The sequence below is a fragment of the Ochotona princeps genome, chromosome 32, assembly GCF_030435755.1.
Source record: "Ochotona princeps isolate mOchPri1 chromosome 32, mOchPri1.hap1, whole genome shotgun sequence".
Taxonomy (NCBI): Eukaryota; Metazoa; Chordata; class Mammalia; order Lagomorpha; family Ochotonidae; genus Ochotona; species Ochotona princeps.
Genome location: NC_080863.1, coordinates 5,850,045 through 5,870,234, shown reverse-complemented (window position 1 = coordinate 5,870,234; position 20,190 = coordinate 5,850,045). Strand labels below are relative to the sequence as shown.

Genomic DNA, 20,190 nt, shown 5'->3' with positions numbered 1-20,190 from the left:
TTGGGCCCTGCAGTGCGTGGGAGACCTGGAAGAAGCTCTGAGGTCCTCGCTTCTGATGGGCTCAGCTTCGGCCACTGTTCTGTGTTTCCCTTCTGTAACCCTGCCATTCAATACAAATAATATGTAAATTTAAAAAAAAAAACTGCTGTGGGACATATCAGTCGGATGCCCGCCATAGGCAAAGGGGACAGTCCCCTGTGCTTGCCTCAGGAGGCGGGCTTGCACCTGCATCCGATGGGTAGGACGCTGTGCCCACTCCTCGCCAACCGCACCATGAGCACCAGGGGGCGGTACCACAAACCACCAGATCTCCGTGGACACTGAGGACCTTAGAGGACATCCAAGTGGGAGAGCAGTGACTGGAACTCAGCCTCCTGTTGGAGCAGGGGTAGATGCAGGGGGTGTTCCTGTGGAAGCGCGCTGTGTCTCCTGCAGGCGCAGGTGGGAAGCCAGTGGCGGCTTCAAGACCATTCCTTTTGCCTCCAATCCTGACATACCCTCCTGCCAACCGTTCCAAATTTTCCAGGATGGGAGGTTGTGGCCATGCGTGATGGGCATCTAGTGGAAGCCCCCCTCGCTCCCGCGCTGGAAATCTCAGGCCTGGGAGCTGCGGTGGCGGGGCCTGAGGCCTCCTCAGCCCTACTTCCACAGATGCGGCTGAGATGCGTCCCGAAGACCTGGGAAGGGAGAGAGAGAGAGAGAGAGAGAGAGAGAGAGAGAGAGAGAGAGAGAGAGAATGAATGGGAATAATCTCGGTCCCCACTTTGCAGCCTTCCCGTCTCCTTCTCGCCAGCGCCGCCAGGGGTCCCCGCAGACACTGCTTGGTGCGCAGGCTGGGGGCTCCGGGAGCTAGCTACACGGGTCTCCGAGCTTCCTGTAAAAGCGCTCCCTCAGCCAACACGGCCGCTGCAGCAACCAGACTCCAAAAACGCAAAGCACAAAGTTTGTGAAAAATCAGCAGGCCCAGCGCCACAGGCTGGGCAGCCCCGCAAAGGGACTCCCAGGAAACCCAGAGCCCTGGAGGGCGCGCGGTGGGCGACTCTCCCGCGCTCCCTGGCTATGCAGCGTCCTCCTTCCCTCAACTTCTCCGCAACGCAGAGCTGCCTCCCTCGCCGTCCACTTCTATCTCCTAGCCCGGGTCCCCGGCCTCGGAGCGCCGGCTTTCCACACAGGACTTGGCCCGCCCGGGCACGGGGATGAGGGACGCAGGACGCGCCGCCCGTCGCGACCCCACCCGGCCGCGGCCAACGCCAACGCCGCCGCGCGCGCTCGCGGCCCCCGCGGTTCCCACCCACGGCGGGCGGCGGGCGCTGGGGCTTGGCCGCGGTTCAGCCCGCCCGCCGCTCCCCGCCCCCGGGGCCCCTGGAGGCTCCGCGGCTGCCGGAGCGGGAGGTGGAGCCGAGCCCGCGGCGCGGCCGCGCAGGAGGGAGAGAAAGTTCGGCGGCGCCGGCGGCAGTGGCAGCGGCAGCGGTGGACGCCGACCGGGCAGCCCGCGCGTGGGGCGCCTCGGGGGTGAGTCGGGTCCCCTTCTTGGCGCGGGTGGGTGTGTGGCGTGGCGTGTCGCGCCGCGCGAGGGCGCCGGGACCGCTGGCTCCTGCGCGCAGCTGTGCGCAGCGTCCGCGGCGGGCTGGCTCTGCTCACCGGGGAGGTCGGTGCCGCGCCCGGCCTCGCTGGCTCGCTGGCTCGCTGGCTCGCCCGTTCGCTGTCGGCACGGGCCGGGGGTGCTGGGCGCCGCCCTCCGGCCCACGAGGGGAAGGCGAGGCGCCTTCAGGTGGACGCACGGCGATGTGGCGGGAGAGGTTGGCCCCGGGGTCAGCTGCGCGCGCTAGGGATGGCGCTGGGCTCCCCCAACCTTGCTCGTGGCCTTTCGCGCCGTCCCGTGACTTTCTGCGAAGCCACAGAAAAGTAGCCTTCGCACGTGTGTCCGCGCGGCGACTTTGCTGTTAGCATGGGTGATTTGCGCGGCGGTGAGAGAAAGGCCAGTGCGCGGGGGCTGGCCTGGGGTGCGGCGAGGGCAGCTGAGGGGCCCCTCGGGATAAAGTGCCGGTGCTTTTGGGATCAGGGGCTGTTCCCCTGGGTACGGTCCTTGGGCTGGAGGTCCGGATGAAGGGCGCACCTGCTCCCCTCTCAACGACCCTAAGTTCTCGCTTCCTGGCGGGAGAGGAAGCGACCTGAGCTCGCCCAGCGAGTCTTGGACCGATGGCTAAGACATGAAAAACCCAGCAAGTCCCGCGCTGCTGGCTGTGGTTTTCCCAAACTCTGCTTGTGTTCTGCCGTGTGTTCAAGCCCTTGGCACAGTTTTTGCTTTGGTGTCTTTGGATAAGGCTAGGTCGTGGAGCACGACCCCCTCGCGGGTTGAAAGTAGAAACATGCGTTTCATCTTCTTGGGGAGTTTCTTGGTGGTGTGCAAGCAAGAGACACAGCTGTGGTGGCCGCAGTGTGGCCTGCTGCCTTCCCCACGAATTAACCCCGCGTCGTCACGGTGTTGTGCTGCTCACCGGGAGCAGAGAAGGCCTGGCCGCTTGGAAACGGGAGCAGAGAACAGAGGTGAACCCGAGCGAGCGAGCGGACCGCGCGCCTTGAGCCTTGGTACGGGATGTGGGAGAGCGTCGTCCTTGGTTCCTGGGGTGCTCCGTGTGCCGTCAGCCTGCTGTGTTGAGGTGTCCCGGGTGTCTGTGCTGTCCCAAGGACCTGGACTGTGACCAGCGTCTCCTGAACATGAAGTGTGTGACCAAGGGCGAGTCACGCAGCCTCCTCCAGCCTCTGTGTCCTCATCTCTTTCTTTAAGAGCATTTATTTGAAAGGCAGAGTGACAGAGAGGGAGGCGTCAGAGACCGAGGACAGAGAGGATCAAACTGATCTGTTTGCCGGTTTATTCCTCAAATGGTTGGTGCTGGGCCAGGCTGAAGCCAGGAGCCTGGTGTTCCTCCCAGGTCTCCCATGTGGAACTTGAGCCATCCTATGTTGCTTTCCCAGGTTATAAGCAGAGAGCTGAATCAGAAGTGGAGCAGCTGGGACGTGAACTGAGCTCTCCATGGAATGCTGGCACCGCAGTCGGCAGCTTTACTCGCTAGGCCACAGTGCAATACCAGTAGTTCTCCCTGCCTTGTAGAACTGTTTGGGCGGATGAAACAACCCCCAGGAACTTCGCCTAGCAAGCAGAGCCGGGATTGTGCTTGCTCAGCGTTTGTCTCTCACCTTTGGTCTTCCTAAATTTTTCAGAAACTCCCTTCTCTAGCTGATTCAATTAGTCACATGCACGCAGCCACTCGTCACTGACGAGAGAACATCTGAGACGCCAGCCGGGGAGAGTGTTGGCCGTGTATTAGGCGACTTCTTGGGGCTGGGTCAGACAGTTCTGGAGCGTTGCCGTGTGGGCCGGAGTCCATCACTGTAGTAAGGGCCATGCGAGGGTGCCTGCTGCTTTCTGACCTGCACCCCTAAGGTGGTGCCGTTGCAAGGGCGGCCGGTCTCGGGCTCTGTCCACATGGTGGATTTGGGGAGGATGGTCTTCAGCTCCTGATGGAAGGACCTTGGGATGGAGCAGGATGGCTCATGTCCCGGAAGGGTGCAGTGCTGGGGCGAGCCGCGTCCTGACCACTAGGGGTCCCCTCTGCACAGTGGATCTGGGCGGCAGGCTCTGCGCTCCAGACCAGGGCAGGGAGGACTGTTAGAATAGGACAGCCTTGCGGTGGGGGTGAGGGGAAGTGAGCCAAAACACTTACAGGGATGGCTTGAACTGCTGCAGTCGGAAAGGGTGATTCTCAGTTGCTTTGGAGTTGTGGGTTTAGAGGATCTTTAAGAATTGGGTTCATTTCTTACTTGAAAGGCAAAGTCACACAGAGAGAAGAGAGGCAGAGAAAGATGGTCCAGCTGCTGGTTCACTCCCCAGGTGGCCGCAATGGCCAGACTTGAGCTGATCCAAAGCCAGGAGCCTGGAGCCTCTTCTGGGTCTTCCATGTGGGTACAGGGGTCCAAGCACTTGGGCTGTCCTCTGCTGCCTTCCCAGGCCATCAGGAGGGACCTAGAAGGGAAGTGGAGCAGCTGGGCCTTGATGCCCATACAGGATGCCAATGTCACAGGCACAACACTGGTCGCTATTACTTTGTATATCTTACTATTCAAGTATATGACTTCTTAAGGCTTTTGAAACGAACATGTGACTTTGATGTAATGTTTATTTATGGGAATTGTTTCTCAAGGAATCCAGTCTCGCTTAATATGGCCACGCTAATCTTCACCTTCATTTGAACATGTTTTTTGTTTATATATTCTATTTGCTTGACTGCGAGAATGCTCCCATTGCTGGTTCACCCAGCAGACGCCCACGGCAGCAGCTAGGACCTTGGCCAGGCCGAAGCTGGGAATTGGGATCTTCAATCTGGGTCTTAAGGGTGGCAGGGACTCAATGATTTGACTCAGGGTCTGCATGAGCTGAATTGACAGCGCAGCAGCCAGGGCTCAGACCAGACGCTCCAGCGTGCTTGTGCGGGGGGACCCGGTGGTGGCGCAGCCTGCCATACCACACTGCCACTGTGCTCCACCTTTCAAGAATACCTCCCACTGCAGGTGCCTCGTGGAAGGACACCTGTCTTCAGAGGTGTGCTTTAAAAAAAAAATCCTCTTTTATCTGAATTCACATTTGGATGAAGGTGATCAGGCTTGGGGATATGGAAGACTGTGCAAGTATTTTTATTTTTCAGGTACGGTTTTCTCTTTGGTAGGAAAAAAAAAATACCAACAGCATACGAAAACAAACATGATGACTCAATGTTGCCACATTGTTCGCAGTTGCATGAGCGTGTTCCAGTTTCAAGCTTTCAGATTTAAAAGCAGTGACAACCAAAACACCTTTGGTCTGTGAAATGAGTATTAGCAATAGGTCAAGGGACGCCAGTGTTCTTGTTGGCCCCGAGTCTTACCACCAGACTTCCAGACTTACCACCGCTTGGCAGAATGTCTCTGAATTCAGAAAAGCTTCAGCTACACAGTCTGCAGGGTTTTTGGTTTTTTTTTTTTAGTATTTATTTACTTTTATTTGAAAGGCAAATTGACAGAGAGAAGGAGAGAGAGAGCAAGAGCGAGCTAGAGATGGGGAGTGAGAGAGATGTTCCGCTCGCTGGTTGACTTCCCAAATGGCTACGGTGACCATAGCTGAAGCAGTCTGAAGTCAGGAGCTTCTTGCGGGTCTCCCACGTGGGTGCAGGGGCTCCAGGATGGCTCATCCTCTCCCTCCTTCTCAGGCCGCAGGCAGAGAGCTGGATGAGAAGTGGAGAATATGGGAACAGTGGCGCCATAGGAGGAGACAAGCTGCTACGCCACTGTGCGGTCACATGGCAGGTGGGGTTTTAAAACTAGGTCACCTGATGTTTGCTGCTTTTGTAGTAGGGTCAAGGGTCAGTATTCTTCAGGGAGTAACTTTTGCATGAGGGTTGTAGATGGCGTTTGTTAATATCTCCCTCGGTGACGTTCTTTGGATTCCTGTAGGGAGTCTGTGCATACCGAAGGTGATATGGATCCGTTTGCGCAATGGAGTCCTTCTGCAAAACCGAAAGTGGTTTTACTGCTCCCAAACGCCAGCCACTGGTGGCCCGAGCCTCCCTTCTCACACTGGACTGGGAGCTGAGTGTCAGCCGGGTCTGTTTTGCTGTGTTGGGGCAGCTCAGGCTACAACGCTGGCTCCTCTGTGGCACTGCCTGGGCTGCCACGTTGGAGAGGGTGGCAGGAGAAGCTGGAAATGAGCAGGAAATCCGTCTGTCCTCAGTGCTGGCGCCAGCATTATTATTGTGTCCCCAGTCCACCCAGCTCTGCTCTAGGAATTGTTTACCGGTGGTGATGGCCTGCTGTGCTGGTCTGCTGTTAGGGGCATGCAAGCAGGAGTGGTCTGGGACTCAGGTCCCGGCTTACGTCAAGGTGAAAGTGTCCGTTGGTAATGCTGTGACCATGCCAGGATGCCAAGTCCCACTCACCTCCAGATGGGCAGACAGCCGCCTGCACAAGTGGTTAGAGCAGGTGCGTGGCACAGGCGAAATGACACACACACACTGCCAGTGGTTATTGTTATTACTTGTATTCTTACGGACTGCATTATTGTCACGGTGAATTATCCTAGCAGAAACGGAAGTCTGGAGTTCAGTAGGGATCGGGTGAGGTAAGTCCTTAAAGGTTTGCCAAGGCAGGGAACTCACAGAATGCTCCTTGCGTCTCCTTGCCATTCTTCCCCCGTTTGTGCAGCACCTAACTACAGTGCCAGGTGCTCCGCAAAGTGCGGTGCCTGTGTTATTCATGGAACCATCTCCGCTCCCTTCCTTAAGTAAGACTGCACGTTTTACAAATGAAGAAGCTAAGGTGTTGGGAGCGTGGTGCCTGCTGAAGGTTGACCAGTAGCTGCTAAAGCTGGGCGTTTCGTCTGTACTTGCCTGCCTCACTCCAGCGCTACGAGTAACTGTCATTTTAGCCAGCGTGAACACTCCCTGGAAGGGGTAACCCAGGACATTTCTCCAGAGTTGGAGATGGTTGTCTTTGCAGTGACTTCTCTGGGCCTGATGGAGTGAGACAACAAATGTGTGTTTCTCGGCTTCAGCATTTTTTCTTTACAAGTTTATGGATGCAGCTTCTCCTGGGAGTTCAGGAGTTGCCACCAAATAGGACCCCGAGCAGCACTTACCTTAGGAGCAAGCCACTTCTGCAGGTGCTGTGTAAGCAGAGTGTGCACGGAGGTGTCAGGGCCGCCAGCAGGCATTCGTGCGTTCTTGCGCTTTCTCGTGTTCTTGCCATATGACAGGATGCCAAAAGGACTGTGAAAGGTACAAGTGAATGGTTCACTTATGCCGGTGCATAAGTCAAGTTTTTGAAATCCACGTATACAGGATGCTCTTTGGTTTGTGGCTGGAATAATTTGTAAGAAAATTATGCATGGATTTCAAGGTTGGTTTTTTTTTTTTTTTTTTTTTGGTGTCAAAATAAACTTTCTTAAAAGACTTATTTTCTTAATCAAGAGGCGGAGTTACAGAGAGAGGGGAAACAGAGACAGAAAGATCTTCTATCTGCTGCTTCACTCCCCAGTGGCTGCAGTGATTGGAACTGGGCCGACCCAAAGTCAGGCGTCTCTTCTGGGTCTTTCACTTGGGGCCCTGCAGGGGACCAAGGACTTGGGGCAGGCTCTGCTGCTTTCCCAGGCCATTAGCAGGAAGCTGGATTGAGTTGAAGCAGCTGGGACTTCCTCATGTGAGAGGCCAGCACCTCAAGTGCCAGCCCCATCAGAATAAACTTGAACTTTTGGTTGTGTTCTCCACATGCCTTTGGGAGCGCCTTGGCATTGTGGGTCTCTGCTTGACGCCGTAAGGAATACAGGAGCGGGGGGATGCCAGTGGGCCTCCGGACTGAGCAGTTCTGGGGTTCAAGCCCAGTTTGGCCACATACTGTACATCATGTAGGCAGCTTTCTGTAATGCGCAGCGGGGGATAGTAGCAGCTTGTGCTCATCCACTAAAGGTTACAAGACGTGCAGACTGCAGGTCGGTAACTCAGGTGCCTTCCTCATGTTGTTCATCAACTGGACGCCTGTGGCCTTGAAGCTCCTGTCTGTCCAACTCTCCAGGTTACTGTGAACTTGGCTCTGCAGCGCGAGGCTGGATGGGCTGTGCCGAGGTCTCGGAGCCCGGCCACAGCCTCCTGCGCCCCCACGTTGCTGCACTGCCTGGTGTGTGAGCTCCCTGGGCTCCCACCGCAGCGTTCCGCCAGAGGCGTACATCCTGTTTGCAAGGAACACAGGCACAACTTGTACTTGGCTGCCAAGTTCCTACTGGGATCTTGGGGGAGTCGGCGTGGGGGTGGGGTTATTGGTGTCGCGGGAGAAGTTGAGGATTTGGTGGAAGACATACAGCTCCCTTTCACTGCGAGGCAGGAGGAGGGAGCCAGGTCCCCAGGGGTCTTCTGGGTGGGGTCCTCCTAGCCAGTCCCAGCTGGGACCTGTGCAGTGTACTCTCTCCAAGGTTTCCCGGGAGATGTTCCTGGTGGTTTTATCATCTATAATGAGCTGTTTTGTTGGGTGTCCGGGGGGCGGGGTGCTGCAGTGTGTGTGTGGTAGGGAGGGAATGAATGTGGGATTTAGCAGATCATTCTGCTTCAGGAACATCTCTTGTGGCCAAGGGAGTTGTTACGGATTAGGCAGTGGCCCGTAGGCGTACAACCAGGCCTTCTTGGGATAAGCAGCCAGAACCTGCCCAGGTACAAGAGAAGCTTCTTTCAGGGGGGTTGTGGGCTTTTAAATTTTTCTTTCTTTTTTTTTTTTTTTTAATGCAGGGAGTGTGAAGGCAGTATTGACTTGGAGCACAGTTTGCTACTGTAATTTTCAAAGGCCCATTTTCTAGAATTAATAGAGTGTATCGAAATGAAATAAGCAAGCACCCTTTCAAGGCACGACAGAGGAGAGCTTTGTGGGCAAGGGAGTAATCCTGAAAGTGAAACACAGGCTGGGTTCCTAGTGCTGGGCAACTTGGTGTGGATGAAGCATGCAGAGCTAAGAGAGAGAGAGAGAGAGAGAGAGAGAATTGAGGAGCCCAGGGGATCGAGTAAGGGAGGCAGTCCCCTCTGGGCACAGGGGTTGTGTCACAGTTGCCCAACATGGGGTCATCAGCCTCATGGAAAGTCCTTGGCTTGCCACTGGTCATGAGTCGTGCTTATCTCATTGGGTCGTTGGTTGATAAGCTGAGATAACGTGTGTAAGCCTGTGTAGCACATGGCAGAGTGAGTGCACGCCTCTGATTACTGTGAGAAGGGACGGGAAGGCAGGGAAAGCAAGTCTGAAGGAGGAGCATGTCAGGGGCCGGCACTGTGGCCTAGTGGGTAAAGCCGCCGCCCGCAGTGCCAGCATCTGATATGGATGCAGGTTTGTGTCCTGGCTGCTCTACTTCCAATTCAGCTCGCTGCTAATGTGCCTGGGACAGAAGCAGAAGATGGCCCAAGTCCTTGGACCACTGCACCCACGTGGGAGACCTTAGAAGAAGCTCCTGGCTCAAAGCCTGACCATTGCTACCATCAGGAGAGTGAACCAGTGGAAGTCCCCCCTCTCTCTCTCTCTGTCTGTTTCTCTCTCTCTCTCATTCTTTCAAGTAAATAAATGTTTTCTTTTTCTTCCTTCCTCCCCCTCTCTCTTCCTTTCTCTCTCCCACCTCTCTTTCTTTTTCTTTAGCTTTCCCAGCCTGGGTCAGGTGCAGTGCCTGGAGGTTCCTGTCACCCTCATGCACACAGAGGGGTCGTGGAGGACACTCCCTTCCCGGGACGCTTTAGGCTTACCTGCTGCTCTGATGGGAAGCAGGCAGGAGGAGACGTGGGTACACTGGTTGCTTTTTGTTTTTTTTGACTCTAGATACTAACCTCATGTACCAACTGTAGAAACTTGATGCTCACTGTGTGTGTCTTAAAGAATGTATTTGTTTTTATTGGGCAGGCAGATTTACCAAAAGGAGAAACAGAGGGAGGGATCTTGCAGCCACTGACCCATTCCCCAAATGGCCGCAATGGCTGGAGCTGAGCTCATCTCCCATGTGGGTGCAGGGTTTCTTGGGCTGTCCTCCACTGCTTTCACAGGCCATAATCAGGGAGCTGAATTGAAAGTGAGCAGTCAGGACTTGAACCAGCACCCAATAGGGGAGGCGAGCAGTATGGATGGAGACTTAGCGTGCTATGCTGCTGCATTGCCCCCTCCCTCACAACTATGTTTCTTTCCCCAACCCCAATCTTCTCTTATATGATGGCTAGGGAATCACCCTTGCCATCAGGAGCTAGAAACTTCTTTAAGATCACGTACACGGGTACGGGACTCAATCATGTAGGCCATCCTGTTCTGATATCCCAGGCCATTAGCAGGGAACTGGATTGGAACTGGAGTAGCTGGGACTTGAACTGGCCCCTTTATGTTTGCTACAGCACCATTCCCAACTCCTGCCTTTGCCTTTGTCCGTTTCTGGGCTGCCCATGAACCACATGCGAGGTCTCCCAGCTCCTTAGTCTGCTTTGTATCCTCTATCTTCTGTCAGTAATTTCTTCAGCAACATCTTCTGTTTCGCGAATTCTCTTTTTAACCATGTCCAGCAGTAACACCCTCTTAGATGTCTCTGACATCAGTGTACAGACTTGCCGTGCCTAAGAACCCAAGCACGGTCACTCGGCCTCCCTGGGCACATCACACACACTGAACAAGTCGGGGACTTTCCAGGCACCTGCTGGAAGCTGTTTCTCCCCAGGTAGCATGATGGACGGTTCTCCCATGGTTGAGCTGCAGGAGGCACTGGGCCAGGAGTTTCTCTTTGATCTTCCTTGGGCGGGCTTTGGCAGGCTCAACGCCCTCTGGTCTGGGAACAGTGCTGGCTGTGGTGTGGGCGGGCAAAAGCTGCATTTTCCATCCAGGTGGTTGCCTCTGGCTGATTAGAGACAGTGAGCCAAGACTGGAAGTGCATGCAAACAGGTACAGGGCTTATTTGGCCTGTAGGAATGAAAGTGTATTCACATGTGGGTATGGGCCGCCCACTCTGAGCAACACCTGATGTGGTGGGCCACAGGGGTGCCCCTAACCAAAAGAGAAAGAGAGATATGAAAATGGCACCGTGTTTGGAAAGGTCTGTGGAGAGGGCAGGCCAGTTGGCAGTCTCTTCCTCGCAGTGTGCTCTGCCCGCAGTGGAAAGAAAATACAGGAGCAGGACCCCCGAATAGGATCTGTGGCAGAAAGGTGGGGTTCTTCCCCATTTTCAGTTCTCTTTTCAGAGCCTTAGAGATGACAGGTGCATCCTGGGAAGATGAGCTTGTCTAATAAAGAGAGAGCATCATTCTACAGAGTTCCAGCTGGTCTCCATCCGAGCCCTGCTGAAGCCTGTTGCACCAGTGAGAGCCTACCGAAGGTGGCGTGGTGACTCTTGGGTGATTTTGGCCCTACAGTGTCTTGGGAGCCAGCAGAGGAGGGGAACTGTGCTGGTGGGTTTGGATGGCTCCCTGCAGCTCTTAGTGGCTCAGCAGCACTGGGGTCTCAGGCCTGGAGGGTACCACTGAAACCCCTTTCCACTGAGACCCTTCCGTCCTGCTCATGGCCTCGTTTCTCTGCTGAAAGCTTCGGCTTTGGCCGCATGCAAGTTGATGGAGATAGAGCCTGTGTTTTTGGGATGCCAGGCAGTGCTTGCTGCTAATGCACCTGTGAGAGCTAGCTTGGGGGTGCCTCCAGGCAGGAGGTCACCCTGCTTGGTGGGCCCAAGGCAGGGTGCAAGGAAGGAGGGGGGTGCCGCCCTGTGTCCTGTTTGTAGTCTGTCATCCACATTGCCTGCACTGTTTGGGGCCCAGGTTGTTCAGCAGCAGCAGAGGGAGAGGGATAAGGTCCTGGGCTGGTCAGGCTGTGCCTGGCAGCACCCCCCATCCTCTGTTCTGTGCTGTCCAGTTAAGCCTCTCCCTGTGGCACCAGCATCCCGTGTGGGAGCTGGTTCGCATCCCAGCCGCTCCACTTTCAGTCTAGTTCCCTGCTTATGGTTTGGGGAGGCAGCTGAGAATGGCACCCACATTGGAGACTTGGAAGAAGCTCTTGGCTCCTGGCTTTGGAGCTGCTCAGCTTTGGCCATTGCAGCTGTTTGAGGAGAGTGAACCAGAAGATGGAAGATCTCCCTCTACCTTTCAAATAAAGAAATACATCAACATTTCCAAGTAAACATGAGAAGGAGCAGAGAGCCTAGGGGACTCTCTTCACTCAAGTGTGTCCGGGAGGATCTGCCTGCCTGATTTGTATTCTTACAGAAACAGCCAGGCTTTTATTAAGAAGAGGTCAGAGGAAATTGGTGTTAATTGCCATGGGGAAATATACCAGCTCAAAGAAATCGAGAGGCAGCAGTAGCGTCTCCCCAGCCCATCAACTTGTTGAGGAGCGTGCTTCTTAGCCATAGCTCCTGAGAAGCTGCTTACTGAAGGCCCGTGTTGTTGTAATTCTCTGCTGTGTCTCCTTCTCGGAAGGGCCAGGCTCGAGCCAGCCGACTGAAATCTTCAGGGGGTTGAGAAAGGGCTTTTTTTTCACTTTTCCCACAGCGGAGGAGTCACGCACACCTACAAACCTTCACAATTTTTTTTTTTGTAGACGTTGTAAGAAAGCACTAAAACTCGAGAAATGAATGAACAAGCTACCTTTTTGTGCAGGGGCTAGGAGCGCCTTCATGGCATGAATAGCACTTTATTCGTGGGCTGAAATGTGGGCTGGAAATCAATGAGGGGTGTGTGTGTGTGTGTGTGCGCGCACTCAGATTAGCATGAGTCTGCCAGCAAGACGCGAAGTCTGCCCCCAGCGCACAGCAGCACCCTCCCCGCCCCACCCCCACGCAAGAACTGAGCAAACAAGATTAGCTCAAACAGATCATTCTTAGGATAGTTTAAGTCACTACCACAGTCACTCTTGTTCACATTCTGGTTTTATTATTATTATTTATTTATTTCGTTTTAAAAATCAATTTTTTTTTTTTTTTTGGAAAGGCAGAGTAACAGAGTGAGAGTTGGGGCAGGACACAGAGAGATCTTCCATCCACGGGTTCATTTCTTAAATGGGTGCAAAAGCCAGGAGCTTGGAACTCTATTGGGTCTCCCATGGCCCAGGAGCTCAAATCTCTGAGCCATCCACTGCTGCTTTCCCAGGTACATTAATAGAGAACTGGATTGGAAATGGAACAGCCAGCTGTGCTACAGTGCTGGCCCCCGATTGTTAAGACTGACCTGTTGGGGCTGTCGTGTGGCATAGCAAGCTAATTCTGTGCCTGCAGCGCTGGCATCCCATACGGGCACTGCTTTGTGTCCTACATGCTCCACTTCCCATCCGTCTCCCTGGTTTTGCCCTGGGAAAGCAACAGAAGATGGCCAAGTCCTTGGGTTCTTGCGCCCAAGGGAGACCTGGAAGAAGCTCGTGGCTCCCAGCTTTGGACCGGCCCAGGTAAGGCTGTTGTGGTCATTTGGGGAGTGAACCGATGGATGGAGGACCTCTCTCTGTCGTGTCCTCTCTCTTTATCTCTGACTTTCAAATACATCAAAATAAATCCCTTTTAAAAGAAGGCACCAGTACTTAATGCTACAAACTGGGCAAGATGGTGATGATGTGGTAACCATGGCAACGGGAAGCTTTCCCAGGCAGCTGTAGGACAGTGGTGGCTTGTCTTGCTGGGAGAGTCCCGTCTCAGGTTGTTGGAAGTTGGCAAAGATCATGAGGGCTCCCTGAAGAAGCTTCTCTCTCCAGGGAACTGAGGCGTTAGCATACCACAGAGCCAGGAGGCCTTTGAACATTACAAATGTGGGGCCCGGCAGCGTGGCCTGGCGGCTAAAGTCCTCGCCTTGAACGTGCCAGGATCCCATATGGGCACCGGTTCTAATCCCGGCAGCTCCACTTCCCATCCAGCTCCCTGCTTGTGGCCTGGGAAAGCAGTGAGGACGGCCCAATGCATTGGGACCCTGCACCTGTGTGGGAGACCCGGAAGAGGTTCCTGGTTCCCAGCATCGGATCGGCGCACACCGGCCATTGCGGCTCACTTGGGGAGTGAATCATTGGATGGAAGATCTTCCTTTCTGTCTCTCCTCTCTGTATATCTGACTTTGTAATAGAATAAATAAATCTTAAAAAAAAAAAAAAAATTACAAATGGGAAATGTGGGGATCTCCCCGAAAAGAAATGGTGCTGTGGCCATGCTTCTGTTCCCAACAGACTCTCGGGGCACACAGGGAGCGCCAGGAGCTGGAGTGGTGGCGTGGCACACCAACCACCCACCTGTTGTGCCAGCATCCCACATGGACAATGCTTTCAGTCCTAGCCGCTCCACTTCCCATCCAGCTCCCTGCTAATGGCCAGGTGTCATGAGGCACCTGGAAGAAGCTCTGGCTCTCAGTTTTGGAATCATCCCTGTCTGGCCGTTGTGAATGGGAAATGAACCAGCATGTGGAAGATTTCTCTCTCTCCCCCTGTATCTCCCTCCCTCTCTTCTATAACTCTTTCAAGTAAAATAAATAAGTTTTTTTTTAAAGCAAAGGGGAGCTCTAAATTAGAGCTCTGATTCAAACCAACTGTTTACCTTTTAACCTTGAACTGTGTTCTGTTTATAGACCTATAAAATAGCCACTTGAATTTTCCAAAGTACTTTTTTTTTTTTTAGATTTTTCTCATGCATAGACCTATTATATGGTGCCAGTGTATCATTAGACTTAATTATAAGCTTCTTGAAAAAGACACTTTGTCCAGAAACAAAGTTGCAGTATGGGATGGGAGTAACTGACCATGACCCGTGGCCTCTGTGCCTTTGAACCAGAAAGCAAACCTACTGGCTCAGCTTCCTCCCTGGCACCTTGCAGTCCTCTGGGTTCGGGACTGGATGGGTTGAGATGTTCCTTTCTCTTTCTCTGCTCTTGCTCACCTGAGATCCAACAAGGTCACTACCCTTGAACTTCCAGATAAACATTTCTTTACCCTTTCTTTCTTTTTCTCCTTCAGAAAAGCACCTTGCAGTTGGTTACCACGAAACTAATCAAAACATAAAGGTCAATGATCCATAACACTTCTTTCATGATTAGCCCCTTTCACTTTTTCTTTTTTTTTTTTTTTGCTTGTTTTAGTAATTGGCTCGCTTTTCATTCGTTATCACATTCAAACACTAAACACACACACAAATACCATGGATGTCAGTCCTGGAGGTTTTAATGACTACATACGTATATAAGGGTTTGAAATGAAAAAAACTAAGGTTAGGCTTTTGACATTTGGGTCAGAACCCGGAGCCTCATGGTGTGTTTTAGGGGAGCTAAAAAGTTCAGAGGTCATGGGCCTGGGGCTGACCTAACTACAGGAGCTCAGCTGTGCTGACAGACAGGGGCTGGCTCCAAAGCCCAGGTGACAGAGAAGGGAAAAAAAAAAATCTTGAGATAGGCATTGGAGTGGCGCAGTTCACCTCAGCCCCCAGAGGTGGAGACTGGCAGCAGCGGATGGTAACCCCAATAAAACCCAGACATCCTAGGGACTCCTGTGCCACTGGGCGAAGGGATCGCATCTTTCTCGGGACATCATTTGCTCCTGGCAAAGAAAAATGGCTGTGCCAGCCAGGACCAGCCTGTGCGTTTGGCTCAGCCAAGGCTCTCGAGGGATGACTTGCTGGGTGTACCTGTTCAGGGGTGAATTGACCAGGCAGGGTTGCCAGCCACAGCGTGTGGTGTGTGTGTGTATGTGCGTGTGTTCCCAGCAGCACCACTACACAGCACCTGTCAACAGGAAACTCCCTGGCCTTAACACCTGCTTGATCTTGTCACTGTCCTCCTCCTTGCTGTGTGTAAATAGGGAACATTTCCCTTTCAGAGTTAGCACGTGAGATTGGGACCTCTTATTTTCACTAAGTAAAGATGTACTGTCAATAGCTAATTGAGGTGTTTAACTCACTCATCTCTGTAAAATATTGATGGGGGCCTTCAAGCGTCAGAGCCTGCGTGGGTGTGAATTGCTGGGGCAGGTGCTCTCGACCCTGTTGGTTCCTTCTCTTCAGTAATGAGGAAAAGAAGCTGCAGGCGACAAAAATATGTCTTTGAAGCTGATTGAAATGTAAACACAATATTCTCATTGAACTGCACTGAAACCAGAGTTACTTCAGCTTTGATGAACGATAGCACCTATTTATTTATTTATTTTTCTGAGCGAAACTTCACCGTTCGCTCCAGTGGGAGACTTACTAGGTATTGGCAGCTGGTGTGTTAAGACATTTTACTACCATAGGGCAGCACGGTGGCTCAGTAGGCTAATCCTCCACCTACAAGAGGCAGCATCTGATTTGGGTGTTGGTTTTGTGTCCCGACTGTTGCATTTCTGATCCTGCTTCCTGATGATGGCCTGGGAAAGCAGTGGAGGGTGGCCCAGGTCCTTGGGGCTCTGCGCCACTGTGGGAAACTCAGAAGAGGCTCTTGGCTCCTGGCTCCTGGGTTTGGAACAGCTCAGTGCTGGTTGTTGTAAGCCATTTGAGGAGTGAACGAGGGATGCAAACACCTTTCTCTTTCTCTCATTCTCTCTGTAAATCTGCCTTTCAAGTAAACATAAATAAAGACTTACGATTGTTTTTGAAGGACTATATTATTGTGATAAATAGCAGAAATTAGTGGGAAGAGGGAAAGAGGGAGGGGAAATCCCAGAGCCTTTGGAACAGTGTCATAAAATTAATAAGAAACAAAACAAAAGACGTTCTATTACTGCAGCTTTTTGGATTGGAATCTTGGTATTTGCTACCCAGGGAGTTTGTGTCTCTTGCTGTCACCTTTCCTTTAGAAAATATTATGCTGTGGGATCTTTTTAACCATTCCTCAGAAGAAAGATTGACTTCATGTATCGGAAGCAGCCGGGGCTCAGGGCTCGTGCCTTTGTGTGTGGATTCAAGTTCATCACACACCTGTGTGCTTCCTGACTGTGGGATGCGGGAGATGCAGCTCCCTGTCCGAGGTGACAGGCACAGACTTCGGCCGACCTGTTGATGTGTGGGCCAGTGACTGTGTTATCACACTGCCCCCGTGGTATGGGGTGTACTTGGGGGGAGTGGGGAAGCAGACATGTTGCAGCTGTTACAGAGGTTAGTGGGCCCTGCTTCCTCTGGGTGTTGTACGCTTGCGTTTTGACTGGCACTGGCCACATGAGGTCGGGTGGCGGGGGTTGATGGTGTAAGGAGGTCCCGTGGCTGCAGCACACTGGCTTCCACCGGTAAGGAGAGAAGGGAGGGTCGGGACGGACTCAGAGGAGCACTTGCAGAAAGCCAGAGAGAGAGGATCAGATCAAAAATCCCAGCAGCAACACGGGAAGCTTTGCTGGGCAGCCCTACCACCGTCATCGCACAGCCCTCTGGAGTGTTTGGCTAGCTCCTGGCGTCCGTGGCCTTGTAGTGGTTTTCTGAAATGATCCTGGATGGGGCTTTCACATTGTGGGGAATGCACCTAGTCTGTTCATGCAGTTGTTTTATTTTTCTCTGAAAAGGAATTTTTATGATGTTTATTTTCATCTGCTTGAAAGGCAGAGCAAGAAAGAAGGGCCCGGCACGGTGGCCTAGCAGCTAAAGTGTTCACCTTGAATGAGCCGGGATTCCATATGGGCACCGGTTCTAATCCCAGCAGCCCCACTTCCCATCCAGTTCCCTGCTTGTGGCCTGTGAAAGCAGTAGAGCTCCTGGCTCCTAGCTTTGAATTGATGCAGCTCCGGCCGTTGCGGTCACTTGGGGAGTGAACCATCGGACGGAAGATCTTTTTCTCTCTCCTCCTCTCTGTATATCCGACTTTGCAAGCAGGTAGGCCTGCGCTGGGCTGAAGCTGGGAGTCAGGAACTCCATCCAGGCCTCCCGTGCGGAGGGTGTGGACCCAGCTACTTGTACCATTGCAGTGGCCTCTCATGGGTGGGAAATGGGGGGCGGTCAAGGAGCTGGAGGTCAGAGTGGGAGCCAGGAGCCTCTGGGTGAAATGTGAGCCCTAATGGTGACTCCGTGTCCACCCCCTCACCAGCTGTACAGAGTGGAACACAGCAGGCCACGGGGGCTTGGGGACCTCTCCCTGTCACTCATCACCCTGGAATAGAAGTGACAACAGTGGCTGTGAGCAGCTCAGCCCACCTTCCATTCTCCAACCCTGCAGTCTCATGGTGTCAGACTATTTTTTTTTTCCTGCCTCCTCTTTGCTGTTCATTCTTTTTATAGCCTAAGATACATGTGGCCATGAAGCTTCTGGAAAATAGAGATGTTTAAATGTGATAGTCATGCTGATGGAGGGCTGTGTCCCCTAAAAGTTTCTGCAGAAGTTTTGGCTTCCTCGGTGACATTCCTGGAAGTAGATGCCAAGCCATGGGGTTGAAATCGTGCCTTCCGGCACTCAGCACATGGGACATAATGCAGCGTCCTGACATAGCACATGGAAGGACATGGCCTTCAGAACTATAATTACACTGAAATCATTAAGTAAGGAAGCAGAAATCTCTATGGATTGTCCAGGCAGTTCTAAAACAGCAGCAGGGATGTGGTGGGGCTGGGGAGCCCAGAGCCGGTTTTGCTTCATGACTTCTGTGGTTATGGAGATGTCTGGTTCCATCCTTTCTCCCAGCCATAATCGTAGGCCATGATTGGCCATGAAGCTCAAGGCAGTGATGTCACTGAATAGGGGAGGAACACGCGCAGCAAGCCGTCTTGAGATGAAATAGTTTCCCAAGGGCTGGCATTGTGGAGCAGCAGGTTGTTTGACACCTGCGTTTCCTAGCTGGGTACTGTTTCAAGTCCTGTCTGCTCTGTTTCCCATCCAACTCTCTCTTTCTGCTTCCCATCCAACTCTATCTCTGCTACGCCTGGAAAAGCAATGGAAGATGGCCCAGGAGCTTGGTGCCCTGTACCTATGTGGGAGAGAGACCTGGATGGAGTTCCTGATCTGGCTTTGGTCTGGACCAGTGCAGTCACTGGAGCAGTGAGCCAGTGGGTGCAAGATTTTTCTCTTCCCTGTCTCTCTGTCTCCTCTGTCCCCCTGCCTTTCAAATAAGTAATGAAGTGAATCTTAAGAAGAAGAAGAAAAAAATCAACTCAGCATCCTCCAGGGCCCTCTGCTATAAATATACCAGGAGCAGAAATGCGAAGGATGAATTCTAGAGCGTTGCCTCTCCAACTGGCACCCAGTGCTGGGAAGCAGTAATTACAGGTTTCTGCCCAATTTAACACATTATGCAAGAAGTGTTCAAGGAAGACTTTTTAGCCTTCAAACGTGGTTCTCACACACCACACACACACACCCCCCACAGAAAAAGAGTAACACCATTAGCACTTTCATCCCTGTGCCTGGGATCCTGGAGATTAACATCCTGTGCCTGTTTGCTTCAGCCAGCCTGTTTCAAATGTAACAAATGCAATAATCCTTTGTTCTCCCCCACCCTCCTCTGCCTGAGTTTGCTGAGTTTCCCAGCCTGGTGCAGGCTGGTTAATCAGAGTGACTTCCTTTCCTGCTGGCAGGTGGCCGTGTGGTTCTGTGTTAAGTGTTATAAAGTTCAAGTGTAACCGCTGGTGGCTTCCTCACGGAGCTGCCTACAGCTGCCAGTGGCTTCCTGCGGTGTGTATGATAAGCCCAGTTCACTCCTTTCTGTAGTCCTGCTGTGCTAATTTTTAATTATGCTTCTTACGGGGCTTGAAATTAGAATTCATTTATTTGGGATTTGGGGGTACTCCCCCCCCAAACACTTGAAATCAGAAGTCATAGAGAACTTCCAGGAATATGCAGTCAGCTGGTTTGCCTGCCATGTTTTCCTGGAAGTCTTCCTGAGGGATGAAACCTCAAGCCTGTTGGGTGTCAGTATTGGACACATGCTGCTTGGCATCCCTCTGACCCGTGCAGAGAAGTGCTTTGTCACTTCCGCTCCCTGTGCACCTGCTCTGACTGGAGCACACATTATGAAGGCAGGCTTTTGCACCTCCCTCCCTCTTTCCCTCCCTGCTTCCCTCCCTCCCTCCCTGCTTCCCTCCCTCCCTCCTTCCCTCCCTCCCTCCCTCCCTTCTTTCCTCTCTCCCTCCCATCTATTTGAAAGGCAGAGCAAGAGAGAAAAAGTTACCTTCCATTCCCTTGGTCCATTCCCCAAATGACCAAAGGCGGAGCCAGGAGCTCCATCCAAGTCTCCCGCTTGGATGGGAGCCTAGATACCTGGGTCAGTCTCTGGTAGCTTCCCAGGTGCGTTCGCAGAGAGCTGGGTGGGAAGCAAAGCAGCAAGGATGGTGGTCTCATGAGTGGGCAGCATTTCACCCTCCACGCCACAAGAGGAAATGTTCAGATAATGAATTGGCTCCTGTGGTTTGCTGCGATGGTGTAGCTCAGGAGCTGGTGGCTTTAAAAGGCACGGTTTGTGATGCTTTGCCAGGCCATCCTTTTGGATGCAGAGTCGTGTGCTCTGTTATCCAGGAATTCCCCGGCTTGAACACCTGGCACTGTTGGCACTGCCAGAGCCTGTTTAGCCTCATGTGGTTTGCCTTTGAAGTCTCTTCTGCAGTTTTGCTCTGCAGATCAGAAGGACAGGAGCCGTCCAGCCTTCCCTGGGTCCCCTGCTTCTCCTTTATCTCAAGTCATTAAGGTTTGCTCATTGCCCTTGTGTGAAGTATTTGTAGCTTGGGAACTGCCCTGGGGAGGACATTTTTTTAAAAAAAAAGATTTATTTATTTTT

General features: G+C 52.8%; 1 protein-coding gene across 1 annotated transcript in view; it reads left to right on the top strand.

Moving 5' to 3' along the window:
• The first annotated feature begins 1,374 nt into the window (after window positions 1–1,374).
• CSGALNACT1 (chondroitin sulfate N-acetylgalactosaminyltransferase 1) overlaps window positions 1,375–20,190 on the top strand; it is a 153,295-nt gene continuing 134,479 nt past the window's right edge. The window contains exon 1 of the mRNA XM_058657456.1: window positions 1,375–1,512. The gene's annotated coding sequence lies outside the window, so the exon portion shown is untranslated. The remainder of the gene's footprint in view (window positions 1,513–20,190) is intronic.